The sequence below is a fragment of the Condylura cristata genome, unplaced genomic scaffold (assembly GCF_000260355.1).
Source record: "Condylura cristata isolate star-nosed mole 26May11 unplaced genomic scaffold, ConCri1.0 scaffold00025, whole genome shotgun sequence".
In the NCBI taxonomy this organism is placed as follows: Eukaryota; Metazoa; Chordata; class Mammalia; order Eulipotyphla; family Talpidae; genus Condylura; species Condylura cristata.
In genome coordinates, this window is record NW_004567126.1 from 14,436,810 (window position 1) to 14,443,977 (window position 7,168).

Below are 7,168 nucleotides of genomic sequence, written 5' to 3' on the forward strand. Positions count from 1 at the left end.
TCTGTCATCTCTATCCAAACGGCAACCTCCTCACGGGCAGAGACCCCGCTACGCCTGACGGCTGTATAACTTTTCAGCTTACAAACTACTTGCATAGGTTAATAGCTTCTTTCACTCTTAAACAACCTTTAGAGGTTGCTATTGTAATATAACTCCTTTTCATTTCCTTTACCAAGTAGCATGTGGTTATCGTACAAAAAGTAGGAGAATCTTTAAGTTAGTTGTAATCTTACATTATAAAGGTAACCAGTTAACAGAGTTGCTCTTTTTTGAAAAGCAGCATCACACCATACATACTGTTCTGTCACAAGTCCTTTATATTTAGTGTCATATAACACATTCCTTTGCATATGATAGGGAAATATATGTTCTAATCCTAGTGACTCTATGGCATCCTATTTATGGGTGTGCTATTTATATTTACTCTGTCAAAATTTTTGCCATTAGAAGTGAGTAATGCCCATTCTCACAGCTGAATTTTGCTTCAGACTTGATCATTATCTTAGGGTAAATTTCTAGATGTGGGTGGCTTAATCCACAGGTCTTTAAAAAATTTTTTTTTGGACCAACTTATCTTTGAACTTTGTGTTTTCATTTCTAAAATATGTTGTGCTTAGTTACTCACAGGACTTCAATCCTGGTGTGTTAGTGGTGGTGTCATTGACATATCACAGTGTGTCAGATTCGGGTGTAGATGAGCAGCTTGATACATGTATACACTGCGAGATGATCGCCCTATTGAGTCTAGATAGACTCCAGCGTGCTTATGGTCCATAAAATTTACACATCGCTTGCAGGAAGGTCACACCAACTTGCACCTCTATCACCTCGATATGAGAGATGCCTTTTTCCTAGTCAGGTGGTTGTTCCCACTTTGTAGATGTGAATAACGAGGCTAAGGAAAGTCAAGCATTGGACTAGAGAACAGCCAGAAGTGGCGTGTCTTCAGACCCCAAACATTTTGCTACTCCAGCCTCCCTACTTCTCCTTGTATTCCTCACCAAGCCCACGAGAGCACCAGCAGCAGTGAGTGCCAAGCCCTGAGCTCTGAGTTGTGGGTGGGCCATTCTTGGGGCTCTGCTGATGTCAGCCCCCTCAACCTCATTTCCGGGGTGTCTGAGGCCTACTTGACAAATGAGAGTTCTGTTCTTGGGCACTTTTTACTATTCCCTCCTCCCTTCTTCTGGGCAGGTGCAAACTGCTTCAATTTAGCCTCCAAGTATTAAGAACATACCATGTGGTGGGTCTCGGTCTGCAAAGATGAAACATGCACACTCCTTGTCTTTGAGCTGCTCCCAGTCTAGTGGATCAGGGAGTAATTAGACACGCTGTGCCTGCCGCTGCTCCTGCCTGTCTGCCCACCAGCCCTTCCGCTGTCGGAAGCCCACAGTCGGGGTGGGGGCAGGGTCCCGGTCAGGGTGGTGGTGGAGGAAGCCCTGTCTACTGGTGTGTCCTGTGTGCTTCTAGTTGGTTGTGTCCTTTCTGCATGGAGGGGCCAGCTCCCCCTGATGTCCTGCTGGTCTGTTTTCTGCTGTAGTGGTAAAGCTACCCCAGCTCCACTTCCCAGAGGCTCTGGAGAAGAATCAGCAGAGTCAGGAAAGGCAAGCCAATTCTGCTCCTCATCCAGAGACTAGGGATATGTGTCTGAGAGAAGCAGGAGGCCCCAAGGTGACCCCAGTGGGCCCTACGCCGGGTTTGGCTTCAGGGCCAGCGAATAAACAATCTCTCCCTTCCCAGAACTGACAAGTCTGGTTCCCAACTGCCCAGAGAAAGCTTCAAGGCAGAATCACTGCCTGTAATTTCCTTTCTGACACTGCCAGCTATTCCTCTGAGCAAAAGGAGGACAACTCACATGACAGGACTCTCTGAGGAGAAGGAGAGAGGAGAGTATCCCTGGTGGGCAGGGAGGATGACTCCCCCCACCATCCCTTTTGTCCTACCAGAGTCTTCTCTTCTAGAGGCTAATGTGTGGCCTGCAACACCACTCCCCTGATGCTGAGGCTGGGCTTGGGCCTAATTCCCAGGCAGCCTGGCAGGTAGGGAACAGCCAGCCAGCCACAGAGAGAGATGGATGGACAGGAAAACATGGGCTGTGTGAGGTTGATGACTCAGAGGTTTCAGGGGATGAAGAAGAGGGCAGGAACTTCATCTTGAAGGTAAAATTCTTTCTATCCCCTCAATATTCCCAAGAAAAAGAGTGGGCCTCACCCCCAGCTTTTTGCTCTACTCAGTTCCCTCCCTGCCTGTTCAACTTCAGCTTCACAAGGGACCCCAGGGTGGACCGGACAGAACCCCAGAGAGCTCCTTTGTGTATTTTGTCAACTTGCATTTACACTTTTTGCAAAACAAGAGGACAGTGACAAAGGCTGAGCAGTCTGGAATCTCTAGCCAGAAGCCCAAGCCAAAGGCCTGTTTCCTGTCAACCTTGGGGAAGTTATCATTGCACCCGAGTCTCTATCCCAGCAGTAAAAATCACCAAAGTCTTTGTCCCCACTGCCAGGATCCATTCTTGCATAAGTGCAGTGGTTGGAGGTGGGTTTGCTAACCAAAACGCTTAAGCATTTTCCAACAGTGAAGATCTGTGATGGTCTGTAGGCTTTCCCCACTTGCTGCTGGGGTAAGAAAGCTAAGGAAGGGCAAGAGCTAGTTCCAGCTTGGCCACAAGTTTGCTATGTGATGTTGGACCAAATGTAACAGCTACAGGTGTCATGGACTCCGCTCCCACTCCAGATACTGGAACTACTGATCCCATCAATACCAAGGAGCAGCACGCTGGGACGTGAAGGCAGAGCTGAGCACCCAGGTTAGGATACAACCGGACATGTGAGCTCTGGGGGTCTCTTGGCCTGGTGGTTGGCGGCTGGTCATTGGGCTTTCGATCGGTTTTCAGCATGCCGGTGGAGTCCAAGTCAGCAGAACTGACAGAAATCTGTTACAGGGCACCCCAATGTGAATTGGGTTGCCTGTCCGTGGGTCCTCACCTGTGCGCTTAAGATTCAATCGTATTATGGACACACACAAAAAGGTTCAATAATGGATTCATTGACAAGGAGGAAGGTAAAGGAACATCCCAAGGAAAGATGGAGAGAAATACGAGTTAGGTAGAATGTCCTACTAGTTCGGCTGACTTGGACTCCACCGTCACGCTGAAAGCCAATTGAGCGCCAAAACGATCAGCTGCAAACCACCAGGCCAAGCCCCCCAGAGCCCACATGTCCGGTTTTATCCCAACCTGGCTGCTCAGCTCCGCCCTCACGTCCCAGCGTGCTGCTCCTTGGTATTGATGGGATCAGTAGTTCCAGTATCTGAGTGGGGGTGGAGTCCATGAAACCTGTACCTGTCACAAAAACACATTAACTTTTCAAATTCTGCTCCATCTGCCTCCTCACAGTCATCACTATCACCACCTCCACCACGACCACCACCATCAATCTTCGTCATCACCATCATCATCACCAACCTTTACCACTGTTGTCTGACACTGACAGTGTGATACCATTACCTGACTGGTCTTGAGCAACTATTAATAAGCTCAACTGTCCCAGCAAAAACCTTGAACTTCCAGAGCACTGAGACTGACCTAAGAGATCAGATTCCAGTCTTGGGAGAGAGAACTTCCTTGGGAGCTAAAATCGTTTACAGACTTGCTTATACTCTTCCCTATTCAACAATAATATAATAACTTGCCAGAGCCTAAGAGGATAGAATCCAAATCCTTAGTCTCTGCTGTCTTTCATTATCACCACAAATCATCCCCTCGTCCTTTGAAACCTGCATGCAGCCACAGCCTGTCCCTGGCTCAGAACATACCATGTGTGTGCCCTCTGGCCCCTCACTCGGGCCACCATTCCCTTTCGGAGGGCCCTGTGCTCCCCTTTCCTCCCTACTATCCAGACGCTACCCAACCTTCAAAGACAAGTTCAAGTCCTACCTTCCCTGAACTTTTGCTGCTGAATAAATCAACCTCTTGTACCTCACCCTATGATGGAGACTTCATCTTACTTATTTTTTTTTTAGTGAACTTTGTTTTCTGAGATAATCCAAATCTCTTTGAAGGCATCATAAGTTTTTGAGGATGAGGCCTGTACCTTCTATGTCTTTTATGTTCATAGAACATATGTCTGTGTAGAGCATTGAAAGTGTCATTCTTGTCACATGAGGAGAGAACACTACTGGAAATACTAATTCAGATAAATGCTCGACCAATCTCTTTAGAGATTATGACTTATTGTCAAAGACATTACAGTTCTCTCTATTTCCATGTGTCTCTGAATTGAGAGCTTTTGACCAAGCCATGGATTAATCTATGTCCTTCCTGCACTAATACTAATAGTGAGTGTGGGAGAGAGACTCCCAAGGGGTATAAGAGACTGTGTATTTCTACCACAGTTAGGAAGAGGGAGAACTAGGATTTAAATATGCTTTCCTGACTTCAAAGTCTTTTCTTTTATAGGTCTTGTTTTTCCTATTTCGGTCTTCCCACTTTTGTCTTGTAAATTGACCGTTCAGGGCATTTACCCATTTGTCTATATCTGTCCTCTATTTAAGGTCTTCCTGATTTTCCTTGTTAATTTGTAAATGTTCTATAAAAACAAAACGGGAACAAACTCAGAGTGTTTATTAGGATTTTATGGTGTTACATCACACAGGATATGCTTAGTGGCTAGCAAAGAATTTAGCATCGACACAAATGAAGGTTTTTAATGATGACTTGTCATTAATGACAATGATAGTAACAATAATTTGTTTAGATCTTATTTGGCAAAATCCTACTCAAAAATCCTTCCAGAGTCAGCTCTAGATCTGTAAAGTTTTTTTCTCAATGTCACCCCATGTCACCCATAAGTCATTCTTTCTTTTCTGCACTCCTAATAACTGGAACCATATCTCTAATAAGATAAAGTCCAAGTTCTTAGCCACAAACTCCAGGCTGTTTCTCCCTGAATTATTATTATCTCTCCCTATGAGTATCCATCTCTTAAGCCCTGAGCTTCCAGAGAGAGCAAGGCCTCTGTGCTTGTCACCTCTGTGTCCCCAGCTCTGGGCTAGCAGCAGGCTCAATGTGTGTTTATGAAATGATAAAATGAATGGAAGAGCAGGAATGCTGAGCACACTCAAGAGAACTGAGCAGCATTTGACAAAACCCCAAATTACTGTTTGGTGATGGGAAATCCATCATAGAGGGCGAATGTCCCTTTTAATTCAGCTAAGACCAGTCCTGACTTTAGAGAAGTCGCTTAACTTTCCCATCAGGATTTCCTTTCTTGGGGAAAGCTTTAGTCCTATCAGAAGCAATCTGATGTTGAAAGTCTCTGCCAAACCCCTCTATCCCTGTGCTCCTTGCACCTTAGCTGGGCTCTGTTCTTCTTCTTTACTGCTCACCCCTCTTCCACAGCCATCCTTCCAACCTCTGAATGCGGTTCCTTACCCAGCGAGGAGGCTACTAGAGACAGCCTTCCCAGTCCTAAAATCTCCAAAAGCAGGAGGAGGTGAGTGCATCTTGGTATAAGCAAATCATCGTTTTTGCCCCCAGGTGGAGTGAGCTACATTTTCCTCCTCTTCATCTCTGCTACCGCACCTTAGCTCAGCAATAAACTCTTAATGGTCTCCTAGTGGCCTGTTCCGTCCTCCACTTGGCTGCCCCAGGATGGTTCTAGCAGTTTAGAGTATCCTATGCACAATTCTCATAGCACTTATCCCACCAAATTGTGATTGTCTATTTGCCAGTCTGACTTCCTCACTAGATTGCATAATCCTAAACTGAATCTCAAGCCTATATAGTAGGTCCTGGCATAAAATAATTTAGCTCAACATTCCCTTACAATAGCATTGATGAAAAGAAGAAGGAAAAACAACAACAACAATCCCAGCTGATGTTAAAAACAAAACAAACAAACAAAAAAAACAACCCCACAAACACTTTATTCTAGGATCTGCTTTCCTATGTCATTTCGATTAAAGTCACAGTTTCCAAGAATCTACCAGGGACGTTAAGAACCGGCTGTGTCTCTGCAGAGACTGTTATGTATTTTGAACATAATAGATGTTCAGTAAATGTTGGTTCAACAGAGGAGCAATTAAATACATATATTCAGCAGAGAATACAGAGACTATATGACACACAACACACTAATCTCCTTTTACAAAGAACAATGTTATCCAATATATGTTTTAATCCTTGCAACAGCCTTATCATGTGGGCGTTAGTCATCCTGCCTTTATGAAGGGGGAACTGAGGTTAGAAAAACAATTTGCTCAGTCACAGAGATGGCTCAGGGGGAGAGTGACAGAGCAGAGTCCAGGGGGTGGCGGTGGCCTGCTCAGCACCCCTGTCCCCCTGCCTACCTGCCTGCTTAGCCAGGGCAAGGATGCAGAGAGACTGAACTGCCTCTGCTCAGCCTTGCTTGGGAAATAAACAAGAAGAATTCTTTTTCTCATCATTTGGTGAGCTGGTGACATTTCGTTTGACAAAGAATCTAGGAAAAGCCTCTCCGGGGACTAGTTTTGGGACTAGGCTGTGATAATATTGCTTTATTGAAAAAGGATGCTAGGAACAGCACTCCGGATGGCCTTTTACATGGAGTAATTTATGCAGGAAATGAGAAATATCTTTTTTTAAAGAAACACACATTGAACTACATACACATGGTCACAAAGATAGAAGTGACGTCAGCACACACGCCACAATCCAGACTCATCAGGCTGGTGGCCACGCAAAGAAGCAGCCACCAGATGAGTCCCCTTTGGGTGGATACAGGGCTCTGTGGTACCCCCGCCACAAACCAAATGGTTTCCCTCCATGCCATAGAGGGGAAATAGCGATTTTACTCACACATGTAAATTTCAGTCATTAAGGAAGGCACGGGAAGCATGACATTGAAAAGAATTAATCTCCCAGTCCCTCCCTGCCCCTCTCACGGCCCTGTTCCCTCCTGCTGTAGGGTCACACTGCCAACGGCGATGCTGCCAGCCCCAATAACGACTACCCAAGGCTCTAGTCCTCACTCAGGAGGGTTCAGACATCACCTGCTCCTGGAGAACGGCAAGGAACCAAAACCAGGACAGGAACTGAAACGTCTGTAAAATTCTCATTAAGATGTCACTCAGAATCTAAAGCCGCTTCCGCATGAGTTCGATCCCCGCCTGCCCCGGAGGTGACCACATGGCG

The 7,168-nt window shown here is 45.8% G+C and overlaps 1 protein-coding gene across 6 annotated transcripts in view; it reads right to left on the reverse strand.

Annotated features, from left to right (window-relative positions):
• Positions 1-7,168, reverse strand: part of PKNOX2 (PBX/knotted 1 homeobox 2) — a 253,357-nt gene that overhangs the window by 95,659 nt on the left and 150,530 nt on the right. Inside the window, exon 1 of one of the 6 annotated variants that reach the window (XM_012729582.1) lies at positions 1,235-1,273. The exons of the other annotated variants lie outside the window; for them this stretch is intronic. The gene's annotated coding sequence lies outside the window, so the exon portion shown is untranslated. Of the gene's footprint in view, positions 1-1,234; positions 1,274-7,168 lie in introns of those variants that run through there. 6 annotated transcript variants of the gene reach the window in all.